The sequence below is a fragment of the Ambystoma mexicanum genome, chromosome 1q (genome assembly GCF_040938575.1).
Source record: "Ambystoma mexicanum isolate Mex_15411 chromosome 1q, UKY_AmexF1_1, whole genome shotgun sequence".
In the NCBI taxonomy this organism is placed as follows: Eukaryota; Metazoa; Chordata; class Amphibia; order Caudata; family Ambystomatidae; genus Ambystoma; species Ambystoma mexicanum.
Genome location: NC_090922.1, coordinates 1,535,429,587 through 1,535,447,708, shown reverse-complemented (window position 1 = coordinate 1,535,447,708; position 18,122 = coordinate 1,535,429,587).

Below are 18,122 nucleotides of genomic sequence, written 5' to 3'. Positions count from 1 at the left end.
TGGGACTGGAAGCGTGCGCGTCCATGCGTGTCTGGCGGTGCCCAGGAATGCACCCCTCATGCTGCACCATTTTGTGTTATGTGTTTGTTTAAATCGCGGGCCCAGCTCTAGAACAGCGGGCGATTTACATGGCATGGGTAGCCAGCAACTGTGTAGGTGTATTTTAACAGTAGTGCAGTACTGCGAGATGCGGTCTGTGCTTGAGTCTGTGAGCACTTACTTGTGCTGGAAGCCTTGGGAACAATGTGTTTGATTTCTTTAGTAAAGGGGTCTGAACTTGTGCCCTTCCCTAGAGAAAATAGAAAGCATTAGTAGTTCCAAGTCTGGGCTAGAAAGAGAATACGTTTTTCACCTCTGTTAGCACTATTCATGTGCAAGACAAAAAAAAATGCATGCGACCGCATGCACAATACCCTTTCTACGTTTAGCATGTGACCCAGTCACGCAAGAAATAGAAAAAAGACTTCAATTTTGGAGAGGCCTTACACTAAAAATGTTAAAATTACTATGTTTTCTATGCTAGCTGCATGATGGATTTGCTCTGGAAATACTAACGTTTTGCAGGGTAGGGTGGGCTCGGTTTGTATAATGCACCTATCGCCCTGAGGTAAAGCATAGCTCTCAACTCACCCGCTTTTGGTGGGTGTCACCCGCCGTGAAAGCAGATGAATCTCCCGCCAAGTCCCTCATATGCCCATTCACTTCTATGGGCCCCTCACCCGCCAAAAATAAAATCGGGTGTTTTCACCCGCCTTGATGACAAAAAAGGTTGGGAGCTATGGGTAAAGTCGTTGGATAAATGGAGAGACATGGAATGCTAGAGAAGATGGCCGCACCCTGAAGGGGTTCTCACCCCACCTCCCAAACACATAGAATAGCTGCATTTTTAAAGAAATATGGACAGAGCCACTCCTCTAATCCGTTAAAAAAAAAAAAGTCCGAACGGACCGTGTTCATTGACACAGCATATACCACTGTGAAGTTAAAATACATCTCTGGATAACTGTCTCAAAAACAAGGCTGCGGGTGCCGCACTGCTGGAGAGATGAGTGCACCCACTTTAATGTGGGCCTTAATGAATTAGAGCTGGGCTAAGGAGGATCTGTGGCAGTGGCGGTGCACCGCAGTTGCTAGAGAACAGCGTGGGAGGCACTGAGACCTCCGCTGCTACGTAGTCTAGCGGCTGGGCCCACAGTTATCATCCCACCATGTTGACAGGTGGTGCGGAGATTGAGGCCAGGGTGGTCATCAGGGACCCGCATCACCTGCAGTCACCTGCAATTCACATGCGATTCACATGGGCTGAACCGCTTTTCCTGCGGACAGTAACCATCGAGTAAGGAGGGGAGCTAGAGCGCGCTTAACAGCGCAAGGCTAGCATTGGCCACAGCGGGCTCGTTAACGTGCACGCTCTCTGTGATCTGCCAGGGCCTGGCACGGCCTCCGCCTCGCACCGCCTGCATCCGTGTCTGATGCTGAGCGCGCCACACTATCTCCCAGGCTTGTTTTTCTCTAAGACATATGAGCCGCTTGATATTTGCTACCATTTCAGAAGGAGGGCACCAGTCAGCACCTGCAGTTTTAGATATATTGGCACAGACAGGCACAGAGTAAGCAATGCACCAGAAATAATAATTCAAATATCATCTTTTACCAAAGCACTTCACAAGCAGTGATTTAATGCATATGCAGCTGCTTACTGTTTTAAACAAAGTACTCATTGTTATGAACTATTATAAAATGATAACATCACATATGTAGACATGTAAGGGTGGTCTAAATATGGGAAAATACCTAAAGTGAACTTCTGTAGATAAATAATCATTGATGTCATAGATGATGTTATTAGCAATGTCATCGGTGATGGCATCAATGATGTCATAGATGATGTTATTAGTGATGTCATCGTGTTAGGGAGAATTCTCTTTAAAAGCTAATTTCCCTTACCTATAGAGTCCCCCCACAGCTTTGCTGTATTTCCAGGGTTTATTTTTTTCTCCTGCTAAGAGTGAGACTCTTTTTTCCACTCTTTGGCATATTTTTGATGTGTGCTTGAGGCTATTTTTGTGCTTCTGGTCCATGGGGTTTTTCTCACCTCCATAGGTATCATCTTATTCATGTGTGTTACACAGCACCCTCAGTGCAGTAACACAGGGGTGACATAGTGACCCCCAAACAGAGACTCCATACCCTGGGACTAACTACTGTCTCCCAGGGCATGCAAAGTTACCATTGACTGTGCTAGTCAATAGTTATGAACAAAACCAGTACAAACCATCTTACTATGGAGGTACTGGGAAGGGTTAATAGTTTTTCCCTGGTGTTCATTTTCGTGAGGGTACTGTCCAGTCCCGCTCTCCAAAGTTTCTGGCTGGTGGCAGTGGTTACTACCATTAAAATTCGACTGCAAATATTTTCCTATGGGATTTTCCCATTGTTCGTGGCTATGACGTTTTATGACAGCCTTTAACATACCGCTGGTTTATCTTTTTATTAACTTTACTCCAGTGTTTTTTTTGCCAGATCTTTGATAATATTTCTTTCTCGTGTCTCTCTCTGTAATCCAACCCGAGGTCGGGCCCTTTGTTCGTCCTTTTGGGCGGGCTTCTGGACAGAAGCCCTCCTTCAGGCACCAGTGAGTGTGGGGTAGACAGGATGTGTGGGAGGGGGAGTAGGCACCCTAGACAGGGTTGCCTAAGCAACCCAAGTTGCACTCTTCCCTGATAGGCTGGGGTGTTATCTCGCCAGGATAACCACCCCGCTGTGTGAATGATAGCTAGGCTGTATGAATGGGGGTTTTTCTGCATAAAAGCAGGGATCTGAGGACTGGAGGACAAGACGTCGCCACTGGAACCAAGAAATCCGAAGAGGAGAGAAGCTGAAGACATCTGCAACCACTGAACCACCGGTGAAGCCCTGCTGCAGATTCTCACCACTTTTTCTCCAACGACCAGAGAAGATCTTCACCTGCAAGAGCCTTCTTCCCTTGAGCTGGTGGGGTCAACCAGTTCGCCAATCGCCTTCCAGGACTTGCCTTGGTTGAATTCCCAGTGCCAAGCATTAGGAGACCGGATAGCCAGGCACCCGTCCACCACGACCGCGATTTAAAGGAGCGTACCTTTTATTCGGTTTGGCATCACCGCAGCCGGCTTCTTCCCTGGGCAGTGCAGTAACTCGAACCTTCCTCCAGGATGAGAGCCTCTCTTCCTCTGTTGGATCTCCCGAACTGCAGGAACTACTGCCACCACCGGAGCCTCTTTCACTTTTAAGGTACATTGTTCCGCCAGGCCTCCCGTTTCATTGGGTACTGCTAAAGGTGTTTTAAATCCTTTACTTACCTTCTGGGCTGGCCGCCCCTATCGTCTAACATTGTCATTTTACCTTCTGCACCCTCCTTTTCAACCGTTAACCAAAGACTTGACTGCAGCTACTAGAACCGTTTGATCCTGGGCACTTTGCCTTGTACCACTAACTCTGGCACAGGCCTATTGACTCTGGACAAATCTGTTACAACTGCCTTCTCTAGATTGCTTTTCATCAAGAAATGTGTTGGTGCACCTAAACTCTTATAACCACCCTTTCCTTCCCCTTTATATATTGTTGAAGTGCCATTTTGCTTGGTTTTCATCTAAGTATTGCTTATGCTAAAGTACGGCCTTGCCTAACTTGTTCATAAACCTATTGGGAAGTGTTGCTGGTGTGTTTAGGAGTCTAACCCTGTATAACTTGACCTTTCCCTCCCTCTGAAGAAATTGTTAGAGTGACATTTCTGCTTGGTTTACACTGTGCATCTTTGCTCAGTTTTAACTCTTGCTCAAACGTGTCTACAATTTAAATAGGGAGCTGTGTATACTTTTCTTGACTGTTTTAACTTGCTTAGTGATAGTGATCTGTGTGTAGAGTTAAGAGTGTGTAAAATAAATATATATATATATTCTTTTTGTTACAAAGCTTTGGTCAGTTTTTCCTTGCTCCATAGTACTGTACTACCTATTGTGTAAACCCTGAATACTGCTCATCTCCCTCTTGAGATAAGTCTGACTGCTCAGCCACAGCTACCAACTAAATCTGTGTGATACAGACTGATACCAAAGGGGATTTATTGCATATACCTGTAGTCCTAATCTTCTGTAGTGCTCGCTAAGGGAACTGCATAGGATTCTGCCTAACACATCGTGATGTCATTTGTGATGCCATCGCTGTGGTCATAGACTGTGCAACAAGGGGCTCCAAGTTAAGGTGACTTTTGCTGAATTTCAAAGGTTTTGTTATTCCATAGATTTCTTTTTGCAGATGGCTAGTGTCTACAGCCTACGGCAGTGCCCACTGTATATTTAACACTGCCACACCACAAGCCATCTTAAAACACTTGCAACCCATCGCTCAAAGACGTTCATCAATCACACACTGATTTTGTCCTGTTTTGACAATATTTTATACATTGTTATGTATAAAAGATTGCAATCTTTCAGAATGCACAATGTTTTTCGGAAATGCGCAGTGAGATAATATTATTTGCTAAGGATCCCACACTTTGGTTTAGCAGCGTGCTACAAACCCCTTGTTTTAAGGCCAGTCTCTTGGTGACTGTTGTGATACATCGCACAACCCCGACTAATCGCATTTAAGCCGCACGGAAATGGGAAAAAAATGACCGGCTGCAATAATAATATATGCCCAGGTACTTTTGCACCCACACACAAAATCAAAAGCTGGCATCCATGAATATATGCACAGTGAGTGAACATATATCTTAAAGTTGAATATACAAATGTAGTTCAATTGACATTCCCCTTAGAAGAAAGTGCATAAGACAAAATAGTATTGGACTTTTAAAAAAAGATAATGAGCACTAAAAAAATAACCTGAGAGAGGAAATGCTCCAATCAATATGCTGGCAAAGTATAAAAGGTCCTCACAGTTTAAACCCAGCAATCTGTTAGGAAATATTCTCCAAAACAAAATCTCAATACGAAACAAGTGCTTGTGGTCTTGTGGGAAGGCGTCTGCACTGGGAACATGACAACCTGAGTAAAATATTGGTGCCAAAATACTTGAGCCAGCTTGTCAACCTAAAAAAAAAACGAAGGGTTTGCGTCCGCCCTCTGAAAAAAAGTTACGCTGTCCACCCACGTGTCCTTTACTTGTGCCCAGAAAAGCAGCCATAATCAGGGGAGAATAACTGCACCCGTTTCCAGGGTTACAAACTCTCTTGCCTCATCGTGGGGAAATACTCTTGATTTACTGGCCCTCTCATCATTTCCCCTCCTCAACCCCATGTCTAGCTTTCAACAATACTCTGCTTTATAAAGATAACTTGAAAAATACACATACCATAGTGTCATTCAAATATATAAATCCTTATATGTTAGGCAAACAAAATACAATTGTGTCATTATTCCTCCATCTTGACTGGGAGACTAAAAAAACTAAATGTAATTCAGCAAAAGGCAAAATTGTCTCTGAGTGCAATACTTTCAAGGACTGACAGTAGCATGGTTTAAAAAAAATGTGGATGCCGTGTATTTTCTTAGTGTGTTATGAGATATTTAAAACAAAGAAAAGACACAGTACCTCGGACAGTGGACTGTCTCCCATCTATACATTAACCGGGAGCGACCCTCCTTAGCTTCAAAGTGAAGAAGGGGATCAGCCTCCTCGGGTCATGTTGCTCTAACTGGTATTGTAATTGGGGCTCATTTATGCCATAAGGGGGCTGGCCCCATACATGCTTTGAAGCTAAGCAGGGTCGTGCCAGTTACTGCATGGATGGTAAACCTGGATACCTATTGGCCTGTGATTTTTCACCCCTGATGCCACTGTAGCTGTAAAAATATCGATTTCTTTCCAGTGCCGCAGGTACGGAACTACAGATACCCTCGGCTATCTGTAGTCATATTATAGGTGTGAATATCGGAAAAACCGCTGAAAGAAAATGCTTTCCTGCCCCCTGTTCCTCACCAAGTGTACCCCTCTCTCTGCCTGCTCCCCTACTCCCCTGATGGCTTCCTCACCTCACCTGCCCTCTCTCATTCCCCCTCACAACATACTCTGTTTCCATGATGCAGTTTGCTTTCAAATGTCGACTTTTTGTGGCTTTTCTGTCCGTAGTCGATGCTGCAGAAAAGGTTTGACTTTGAAAACTCAGTCCCTAGACTCCCTCCAACTCTCAAATTTCACTTGTTGTAGTCCGCCCCATCCCCACCTCTAGACTGATGGCATTTGCATGTTTTTGACCTGCAAATGGCTTTTCCTCTAGCGTTTCATCTTCTGATACCCTCAGCTGTAGCCGTGGCTATTTCTCCCATCGAGCAAAAAAAAATATGCCGGATGCTTCATTTCTAAAAACAACCCGGATTTGGAAATTAGCCCGACATATAGCTATCTGTTTTGGAGAAGGGGGCACCCCCTTCTCTGTCAAACATTTAAAAAACTACTGCACGGAATAACCCCAAACCATAAAAAGGCCTCCAGGCAACGCTTTGCGCTCAGTTTTTTTCAGACCTGGTTCAAATCCGTCCAGCAGTTTGGGCTGCGCTGTCGTATGAAGGAGGGAGCAACGAATTTTCTTTTTTTAAAACTTTTTTTAAACAAAGCTTTACCAAGTTTGCAGTCTTTAGTGGGGGCCGCACATTCCTAATTGACTTCAAAATTTCCACCAAATCTGTTGCATGAGTCAATGGTTATTGTACTTTATTATTTCGAGGTTCCCGTGGGAGTCTAACTCACCTTAAATATAGGGTGGCAACCGCCACCCTATAATATATATATATATATAACATATATGAGCAAGCTGATTTTAAAGCTTGGATGGGCTTAATTCACCTATGATATGATAGGTTATTTATTACTCGCTTAATACCCAGAGGTTTCTAAGCAAGGACCCAGGGATCGAACCTGTGTTGCTCTATGTTATCTTGCTTCTAAGGCGAGCACGTTTGCCGCTGAGCTATCTCCCTGAGACAAACTTAAATTGCTGATGCAGACTGTATTTACAGGCCAGTTACAGGCCAATCCTGCTGGTCATAATTGCTTCTTTAACTAAGTTATTTTCCAGTTACTGCCACATTGCTTATTATTCCAGTTGTAAATTGTTCCTAAAATACCAAATGTATGCAAACGTCTTGTGCTCGATTCACGCTAATTTAATTCTACCTTATTCCGTTCCGTTTTCGATTAGCCTTTTTAATGCAAACCAATAGACACTATTATTAATATTGATTTCTATTTTCTAGATAATTGTTTTATGATTTTTCATAATGTATTGTTTTATGTTCTAATGCCATACAATGATCTGTTCCTGTCAGCTATTTATTAACACTGCATAAGGCACCTCAGTTACTCATCCCTTGCTTCTAACCCAGTAAAATGGTCTGAACACACAAGGTCGCTGGCAAATAAAGCCAGAGGAGGGTGATTCTGAACAGTTGTCATTTATTCTAGCAAATACTGTTGGACAATAATTTCGGGGGGAAACCGGTAATCCTAAACGGAAAGGGCGCAGAGCTAATCTCATGCTGCCCTCGTATGCCAAGGGTGGGGTCATGATATGATAGTGTTAGACCCAATAGAATCAACATAGGCCGAGGCACTGCCCTAGAGATGCCACTTCAGCATTGCATGGCCAGTTACTGCCCTATCATGCCAGTTACAGCTGCACGGCAGGTATTGTCATGATATGATAAGTGGAGCCCCCACAGTGCCAGATGCTGCGATCGATATTACAGTATCTAAAAGTCCAGTAGATGCCAGTCACCAACAGTGCACAGGAGCATTAATGCTTTGATTCCTGATAATGATTTGTTATTTACATAGCGCTTTCGCCAAAGCACTATTCATAGCACATATTTACATACAATTATCATTCCAACCGAAGTTGGTACTCATTTATCAACCTCGGAAGAATGAAAGGCTGAGTTGGCCTTGGCAGGATTCAAACCTGCAATCTGCAGATAACACACACATATCGCAGCAGCAAGCACTCAACCTGCTGAGCTATCTTATCACTTTGCTATTAAAAATGCAATGGCACAATAAGAAAACATTTCAAAACTGGCTGCACAATGTAGGCTAGACACGTAATAACACTTGTCATGTTTACTGTAGCCTTGATGATGTACAGTAACCAACCACGTAATAACATGTATCATGCTTAGCTTATCATAGATGGCCAGAAAAATATACCATTCCACAGTGATGAAAGGCTAGACTGGCTGCACCCAAATACTAGTCTAGCCAAGTAATTGCACTTCTCATGATTACTTCATCAGCGATGCCCAGTACAAAATGTTAAGCCACAGTAAGAAATTGCAAGACTAGCTGCACCAAAATGTAGTCTAGCCATGTAACAACACTTATGATGCTTACTTCATTATATATTTCCAGGAAATATGCCTTGATGCAGTCATAAAAGGCAAAGAACGATGTTCTGGAGGGTTGCCCAGAGCAATGCCAGAGGACCAAATTAATTTGAAACTGTCAAGCCATCACCTCTTTTGTTTTGCCACGGTGGAACATGAACCTGGTTGACGGTGAATATTGAACATGAACCGTGCGGGCAGCGAAGGTGTGACGTGAAGGTGTGACGTGAAGGCGCGATTTGAACCCGGCTGATGGTGTTGGTTGGACATGAGCCCGGCTGACGGTGAAGGTGGGTCGTGAGGTCGAGGAACAGGACCATGTCTGATACTTCCACATGGGATCTCCTTGTTCCAGTCAGGGTTCAGCAAGGACTGTGAGTTCTGCAGTTTCTTGGTCAGTGTAACATGCCAGTGGAATTGTGCCCTGCAGGACGGGATCGTTGGCAGCCCCCACTCAGACATGTTCTCTGCTCATAGCCCTGGAGTGAGGATTGATTCTCTCCATGGATCCAGTCTAAGATCCACATTGGACCATTGCAGGGTGAATGCCGGGGCACCACCAAGGTACCATGACTAGTCGAGACTGCGACATGATGTGGACCTGCAGTCTGCAATGTAATGAGGGCGCATGAGAAGGGGCACGTGCAGATGGAACGCTGCGGGGCCTACGAAAGTACCGGGCTGCACTGTCATGTATAGCTTACAGATTGCCCAATCGTTGATCTGCCTCACCATTCCGACGGTCATACTTATAGATAATGACTAGACAGATAACCCTGCCTGATGTTCTGTTCTGGTCTGTCATAGAAAGTCCAAGTGAATGGGTGGAAGGCAAAAGGGGGGCAGGGTTCAGTGAACCATGACTCCACATGGAAGAGCACATCCATAATGTGATCGAGGACAGTGTCATACAGGCCATTCCAAGAGACTGATCCTGCTTTCACCAAACACACATTTAATGATGACTGGTAAGCCAGCATAGGCATTGCATTCAGAGAGGCATTGATTTAGTTTGGTGGAAGACGGAGGTTTGAGGGGAGTCATTCATCCAACTTGAAGATTCTGGAGTAGGTCTGATGAGCATGGTGGAGAGTATCCAGGAGGATGGAGAGTTTGGGAAGCAGGAGAGGGATCCTGGAATTTCTGAAGTAGGTCTGATGAGCATAGTGGGTAGTATCCAGGAGGATGGAGTGTTTGGGAAGCAGGAGAGGGATCCTGGAGTTTCTGGAGTAGGGCTGGTGAGCATGGTGGAGAGTGTCCGGGGGGATGGAAAGTTTGGGAAGCAGGAGAGGGATCCTGGAGTTTCTGGAGTAGGGCTGGTGAGCATGGTGGAGAGTGTCCGGGGGGATGGAAAGTTTGGGAAGCAGGAGAGGGATCCTGGAGTTTCTGGAGTAGGGCTGGTGAGCATGGTGGAGAGTGTCCGGGGGGATGGAAAGTTTGGGAAGCAGGAGAGGGATCCTGGAGTTTCTGGAGTAGGTCTGATGAGCATGGTGGAGAGTATCCAGGAGGATGGAGAATTTGGGAAGCAGAAGAGGGATCCTGGAGTTCTGGAGTAGGTCTGATGAACATGGTGGAGAGTATCCAGGAGGATGGAGGGTTTGGGAAGCAGGAGAGGGATCCTGGAGTTTCTGAAGTAGGTCTGATGAGCATGGTGGAGTGTATCCAGGAGGATGGAGGGTTTGGGAAGCAGGAGAGGGATCCTGGCGTTTCTGGAGTAGGTCTGATGAGCATGGTGGAGAGTATCCAGGAGGTTGGAGGGTTTGGGAAGAAGGAGAGGGATCCTGGAGTTTTTGGAGTAGGTCTGATGATTATGGTGGAGAGTATCCAGGAGGATGGAGGGTTTGGGAAGCAGGAGAGGGATCCTGGAGTTTCTGGAGTAGGTCTGATGAGCATGGTGGAGAGTATCCAGGAGGATGGAGGGTTTGGGAAGAAGGAGAGGGATCCTGGAGTTTTGGGGTAGGTCTGATGATTATGGTGGAGAGTATCCAGGAGGTTGGAGGGTTTGGGAAGCAGGAGAGGGATCCTGAAGTTTCTGGAGTAGGTCTGATGAGCATGGTGGAGAGTATCCAGGAGGATGGAGGGTTTGGGAAGAAGGTAAGGGATCCTGGAGGTTTGGGGAGTGAGAGCACCATGTGGGTGCTTCTGTTTGTAACTATCCAGTGGGTAGCAAATTCACCATGGTGCGGGACCAAGTCTCAGCAGCATCCAGCGTTTATGTTCAGCAGCCAATCGGGAGCCTCTCAGGGTGTTTTCTGAATAATCAGTGCAATGTTCATATTTTTTTAATTATTCAGCACCTCAAGAAGTAATTAATACCTCTATATGAATTATAGGCAACATTTAAATCTTTATGTTGCAAGCGAATCAGTGTGTTAAGCAGTGTTTGATATTTTATCAAGTGCTAGCAAGTATTTATTTGCTTTTTTTACCCAACACATGATGCGCGCAGAACCAAAAATATACACTGCTCTTGAACTTTTTACTGACAAACATCTGCCAATTAAATTCTTGTTTAATTTGAACAGAAGCAAAATGGTCAGTTTTGGATTTAACATCAGCGTAAATAGTAGTCTGACCACCAAAGCTGTGAAATTAAGAACAAGTAGTTGGATTTCATGCCTCCTGGACGATGGGCAATCTGTTTCTGGTCTAATGTAAACTTTACTAATGGTGGTCACCTACAAGCTGTGAAAATAAGGTGACGTGTGGTGCGTATATCTATGCCAAAGAATTGTGTGCCTTGCCCCTTAAATACTCTACAACATAAGCCCACCAAACAGATAAAAAACGTGCACCCTCATAACTAATATTCAGTACGTGATTCGGTCATGTGACCAGGGCAGGGCAGTCCCTCATCTTGGAGTTGTCAATTCAGTGTTACAAGATACACCGAGCGCCATCTTGACTTTGGGCAATCAGGGTGAGGGTGGTGCGGCAATAAGAAAAACAAACGATTGTCAAATGCCTCCATTGCCCATACGGGACATAGCCTTCTGGATAGTGTCTCGCCCAATGGGCAAGGCTTGTAATATCATTTAGAGCACTGTTCACAAGCCTGAATATATTGCCTTTGTGACTGTTAACGGAGCGGTCTCTGACCGTCATCAAGACAGACAGCCAATAGAAACTGTGCAGCGCTCACACATGCAAAGTGTATGTTCCGGCGCTCGACAATTGGCCTGCGGGTGGTATAAAGAAGGTGGAACACTGCTACGGCTCCGAGCATTGCTTTTCCACTCCTAGACTACTCCCTTCACAAGTGGGCATGTTCTTCTTCCTCTATCCTGCACGTCATCCAGAGGGCGGGATGGAAAGGTGAATCAGACAATGGTGACCCTGCATATGCATATGCAACAGAAACTCAGTGGGAGAGAAGAGCAGATATTCTCACGGCAACAACGTTCTCAACATCACCCAGCAGGATGTCAGAAGACGATCATTGTGATCCCAATGAAGAGCAGATACCCAGCGCCGCCACTGCCGTTCCCTGACCTGTGCCATTTGACATGAGTGACCAAAAAGCACTAGGATCAAGATGGGAGAGATAGATTTGTCGGTTTGAAAATTACTCCTCGGCCCACTACGAGAGCGCCCTCGACACATTTGCGAGAAGACTGCTGATAAAGCTAGTGGGAGATGAAGTGGAAGACCTCATTCCCACTTTCTCGGCCGAGGAGACCAGGGACGCCAGTCTTAAAGAGGCTTTATGCATGTATTTTGATCCCCAATGAAACATTGACCATGAAAGACACACCTTCAATACTGCGTGTCAGATAACACGCGAGTCCGTGGATGTGTTTGTGACCCGCCTTCGCAAGTTAGTGGCGCACTGTGAATTTCACAAATTCACAAACGAAGAGGCAATCCGACTGAGGATCACCTGCACAAGATAACACTCAGTCATTTGGGTCCACTGGAGGGTTTAGCTGGATGCAGATTTGTTTGTCGTCAGCATTGCAATGGTATTGCAAATGAAAGTGAGAGAAAATACTCAGCAATGAACGTATGTACAGATTAGATAATAGTGGAGACAAAGAAGAACCCTGGGGGTACACCACACCTGGCTGGGAAAGTTAGACAAGTGCAGACCCATCATAACTTGCTGGGATCGATCAGTTAGTAAACTATTTCAGGTAGTCGTCAGATCCACTGTAGACAGTCTGGAAATAAGGATGTCAAAGTGGACCGTATCGAAGGTGAAATTGAAACTAAAAAAAGACCAAGAAAGGAAAAGATATATCACGTAATGCAAGGGGGAAGAAGCAAATATAATACCGGGCAAAAGGGTATGCTTCAACAGGAAGATGTTATCCCTGGGGCTCCCATTTCCTCATGAAGAAGGCTTGAGGTGGCTTAATTTTAGACAAATTGTGCTAATTGCGGCAGAGAACATCACATGGCAAATAAATGCATCTCTCCACCAAATCGCCCGCAAGGACACAATTTCATGCCCGCCAAGCAAGATTATAGCGTACGTAGTCCCGTTGCAAGACAAAACGCACATGCATGATGTGACCTTGTAAGACACCTGGCGAAAGTCACGGTATGATCTCATTTACCACCTTCGCTTAGAGAAAGAGCTCAGAATGACTACGCGTATATGATGAATGAGGTGACGGCATCGGCTGAATGCAATGTCAACCTACTGGTAGGGGAACACCAGGCTAACTTTGTAATTGACACCGGGGCTACTCTGAACATCATGTGCATATCTGAATACCCCATAATTATGGGTCCTCTGCAGCTGACCTCATCAGACTGAAATGTCTTCCAGTGAATGGCTAAAGGCCCAGTACGCAACTATGGGAAGTTCTCCACGACACTCAGATACAGAGGAAACGATGTGTGTGCCCAATGACACCTTCTGCATGGAGACATTTCCAGAATCAATCTACTAGGCCACCCAACTGCCCTTGAGATGGAGATCACGGCAGTGACATACACGATGCAACATAACACACCTATTACACAAACTTTCCCAGCACTATTCACTAGCCCCAGATGTCTTAAAGGAGATCTGATAACTTTCCCCCTTGATGAGTCTGTCATATTTGTAGCTCATGCCCGAGGAGACTACCCCTTCATCTTCAACCGCAAGTAGAGAGACACAATGCCTACTTGAGGAGGACATCATTGAACCAGCCAGTGGCCCTACTCCATGGGTATCTCACATAGTGACGTGCCCCAAGAAGGGTACACCTGGCAAGATAACCATATTGCAATTTAATGGGTTGTAACGTGCTTAATACCCAGAGGTTTCTAACCAGGGACCCAGGGGTCGAATTGTGTTGCTCTGCCTCATCTTGCTTCCAAGACGAGCGTGTTGCGCCTGAGCTATCCGCCTGAGATATGTGTGGGGATGAGGCAGGGGAACAAAGCCATTGGGCACAAGAGACACCCAGGAATGCACCTGGATGACATGATCAGTCTGTTATACAAGGTCAATGTATTCTCGAAGTTCGATCTAAACAAACGCTACCACCAGATCAAGATAGACGATCAATCAAGATATAGTACCACTTTTGCCACGCACATTGGACTTTTCAGATGTAAGAGACTAAGCTTTGCCATTTCTTCATAGGCTAAAATATTTCAAGAATGCATTTAGAAAGGTCATCTTGTCACATAAAAAACTGCTTCAATTACAGTGACGACATTCTGATATTTGGTGCCACTCCTGATCCACATGATGCTGCATTGCAGCAAGTGTGCGCTGCGGCAACAGAAGCAGGGCTGACTCTGAATCTCCAAAAATGTGCCTTTCACAATTCACACCTCAAATTCTTCTCACACGAATGGATGAGTCCTGACCCAGGGAAAGTGGCTGCCATTTCATAAATCTCACCTCTGACGGATGTCAGAGAAGTCCAGTCATTTTTGGGAATGGCGAGTTACTGCAGTACATACCTCTGTGACTTCGCTAGCATTAGTGCTGCACTCAGGGAGCTCACCAGACAAGGCTGGATAGCTCAGGGTCACATGAGTGACACACACCAACAATGACATAGCAACTGCCGAGCACATGGCCTATTTCGACCCAGACATGTGCACCGATCTGATAGTGGATGCCAGCCCCATGGGTCTAAGAGCTATATTTCGCAGGACCGCCCAGGACGAGAAACCCCAAGTTTAGTGATTGCGCAAGCAAGAGTCTGTCAGAAGTGATGAAAAGATGCTCTAAACCAAAAAAGGAAGGGCTTGCAGTCATTTGGGCATGCAAACATTTTCAAATGTTTCTCCTGGACACACCATCAAGCGCTGGTGACTATCCATGGCAATCCTCACTGCAAGATGCCTCCACGGATAGAGAAGCGGAGTCTCAGATTGAAAGAAGTTGATTTCACAATAGATCACAAACGAGAGAAAGAACACAACCCAGATGATTTACATCATCTGCTCCACAGAAGTCCCATAGCAGAAGACGATGTAAACGTTCTCACCCAAATCGGAAACACCAAAGGTAATTACAACAAAAACGATGCGTGAACACACCCGGCAAGATGCCACACTAAGCAGAATTTGGGAATTAATCAAATCTAGACGATGGAGAGAGATAAATAATGAGAGTGCCCGAAACATGCGGAGGAAGTAGCAGAGCTAAGGCCATTCAAGCATGTAAGGGAGGAAGTATCAGTCTCAGCAGACAGTCTTGTCATCCGCGGCAGCAGAATAGTAATCCCAGCAAAACTGTGGCAATCCATCATGGATCTGGCACACAAAGGACATCAGGGCACGGTTGCCACGGAATGCAAGATCAGGGACACCATGTGGTTCCCAGGGATAGACGCTATGGTAGAGCACATGGTCAGCGCGTGTCACTTGTGTCAAAGCACATGAAGAAAAAACTGTCATGATGCCTACCCCCGGAGCACCAGGCCAGGCCCAGCACACCCGGAAGCAGGCATGATGCCCCCGGGTAAAAGCCCAGCGGCCCCTTATAGGGGCTCTTTGGACTCTGTCCTATCGCCGTTGGCGCCAGGCTCATGTTGGACATCAGTCCTGGCGCTATAGGCGCCAGGCTCATAGAGGAAGGTGTTTTGTGCACTTACCTGATGCAGACCATGCTGCAAGATTCAGGCCTCCCTGAGACCTGAAAGGGACTATTTTTTCATTGGGACTATTTTGCCACTCGGGCGTGGCCAGGGAAGGATACTTACCTGGAACTACTTTGGGGGCTATTTAAGCCACGCCCAGACAGTAGCTCACGCTTCACGTTGTTCTGCATCCAAGCAGCTGAACGCTCACCGTGTCTGCTCCTGCATCTGGTCTCCAGCCACGCCCGCCTCAATCCTGGAACACCTGTAAGGAAAGAAGAGAAGAGAAAGGTGAAAACCAAGAATTTTATCAAACTTCTTACCTGCATCCGGAACCTTCACGCCAGCGTTCCTGAGAAAAGACTTTCATTTAAAAGCACCACGTTGCTGGCTGCAGCACCGCGCTTCACTCACCTGTCCTCGGGAGTTCTTCTGGCTCCACCACGACTGTCTGCACCGGTCGCCACATCTCTGCGCCTAGGGGCGAGAAGAAGAGACAAAAGGTGAGCAGAAGGAACATATGAGGAAAGCCTAATTTTCCGCCATAACACTTACCGGTCTTCTGTTGGTGGACCATTCCTCATTTCGGGTCGGCGTCGCTTCGTTGGCAGGTACCGCACCCCGGCCCCTATGGGGAAAGGACAAAAGACTTTACTGAAGGAATATAAAGACATTAAGAGGGATCGCCTCCATCGCTAACTCACCTGAGTTTACCATCGGCAATTCAATCCCTCAACGCATCGCCTTCATTCTGCACCTGAAATAAAGGACAGATCACAGGTTAGGAAGGCAACAGAAAAGGAGGCTCAACACTTGAACTTTTGTAATCTTCATACTTACGGCATTCCGCTCGGAAAAGTCAAGTGGATTTTGCCAGCGCCATTCTGAAAACCAGTGAAGTAACTGGACTAACACACGCCCCTGCACCCGAAGCAGGATGGAGAATTCATCCTTTCAAACCATAAGGTGAGCTTCAACCGGGGATTTCGGAGGAAGTTAGAGAAGAACGAAAGGGGGAAGGGGAGAGCAAGCATTCTATTCTGCAGACTGTTAATCCCCTTTCCCATCTGCAGAAGGATATTCCTATGGGCCAGCCAAGAAAGATTTGAGGGTCCTGTTCAGTTGGTGTTCCGAGTTCTGCGCATCACGCTCGAAGAGGCCACAGCAACCCAGACTAGACCAGCGCCTCCGTGGGAGTCAGGTGAGCGTTACAGAACGCGAAGCCTTCCTACAAATTCCCACCCAGGTGCTATGGAAACTTCTGAGACTGATCAGTTGGCCCAACTACTGGGGGAATTACGGGCCGAAGTACACGCCGCTCGTCAAGAGACTAATGCTCTCACGAGGGAAGTGATTGTATCAAAGGAAAGAACTGATGACCTGGCTAGACAGTTTTTGCAAGGTCAAGCTGGACACACTCCTCTACCGGTTCTGGGGGGAACCCCGCTCCTGTGGTTCCCAGTAACCCTGTGCAGATTAATCTACCTAGAAACATGCCGCTGGCCCCACCCGAACGCTTTGCTGGGGACCCCAAACGATTCGCCGTATTCATGAATCAGTATCGTTTGCACTTCCTATGCAGACCTGGGGCCTTCCCTAATGACCAGACCATGGTAGCCTTTGTATTGTCATATCTCAGCGGCTGTGCTGTCGATTGGTCAGTTCCACTGGTTACTCAAGATGACCCAATTCTCCGTGATTTTCAAGGATTTCAAGCAAGCATGGAAAGGTTATTTGCTCGACACTCTCGGGGTCAGGCTCTGGATGACGAACTCCTATCCCTGTGACAGGGCAATCAGGACCTCCTATCCTACATTGCAACATTTTAATAGACTCATTGTGGAAACTGGGTGTCCAGAGGATAAAAGAATCATGTTATTTTATCGAGGTCTACACTGAGAATTTAAAGATGTCCTGGCCCAAGTTGTAAATCCGCCCCAAGAATCCACAGAATATATAGACAGTGGTCCAATTGGATCACAGACTTCAAAACAGAAAAGCAGATTGGTCCAAGTTTGAGACCCGGGTGTTGGTTAAGACCCACGCTAACCCCAAGGGTGCTGATGTCTCTGAGCCTATGCAAATCGGAGGGGTTAAAGGACCTTTAACTCAAAAAGAACGTGAAAGAAGACGGCAGATGCAATTATGTCTTTATTGTGGGTCCTCTGGACAATTTCTACGAGAATGCCCGGCAAAACCGCCCAAGAAGGTGGTAGGAGCCGCTGATAAAAAACATGAAGACTCTGTTTCGGGAAACGACCACGCCCGACAAGCGTAGGGGTCCGCTTGCCGAGCTTGAAAACTAACTCTCAGACCTCGCATTTCATTGTGCCAATGGTCCTCGTAGATCTGGAAAAGCCTAGGCGGTTGCATGCAATAAAGGCATACATCGATAGTGGGGCTATAGGAAATTATGTGGATCGGGAATTGGTCTCTAGGATTAACCTCCCTCTGCGTCCTAAAACCAGCAAAGATGTCATCACCACAGTCGATGGAACCGAAATTGCCTCTGGACCGGTAACACATTCCACTGCTGAGGTGACACTTATAGGTCCGGACGGCCATCGGGAGGCAGTTGTGTTTGATGTAATCAAGGCTCCACAGTTTCAGGTTATTCTCGGAATCCCTTGGTTAGAGACACATAATCCTTGAATTGATTGGCGAGCGAAGAGAATAACCTTCCCGGATTGTGCACAAACCTGCTACCCAGAAAATCTGAAGATTAGTC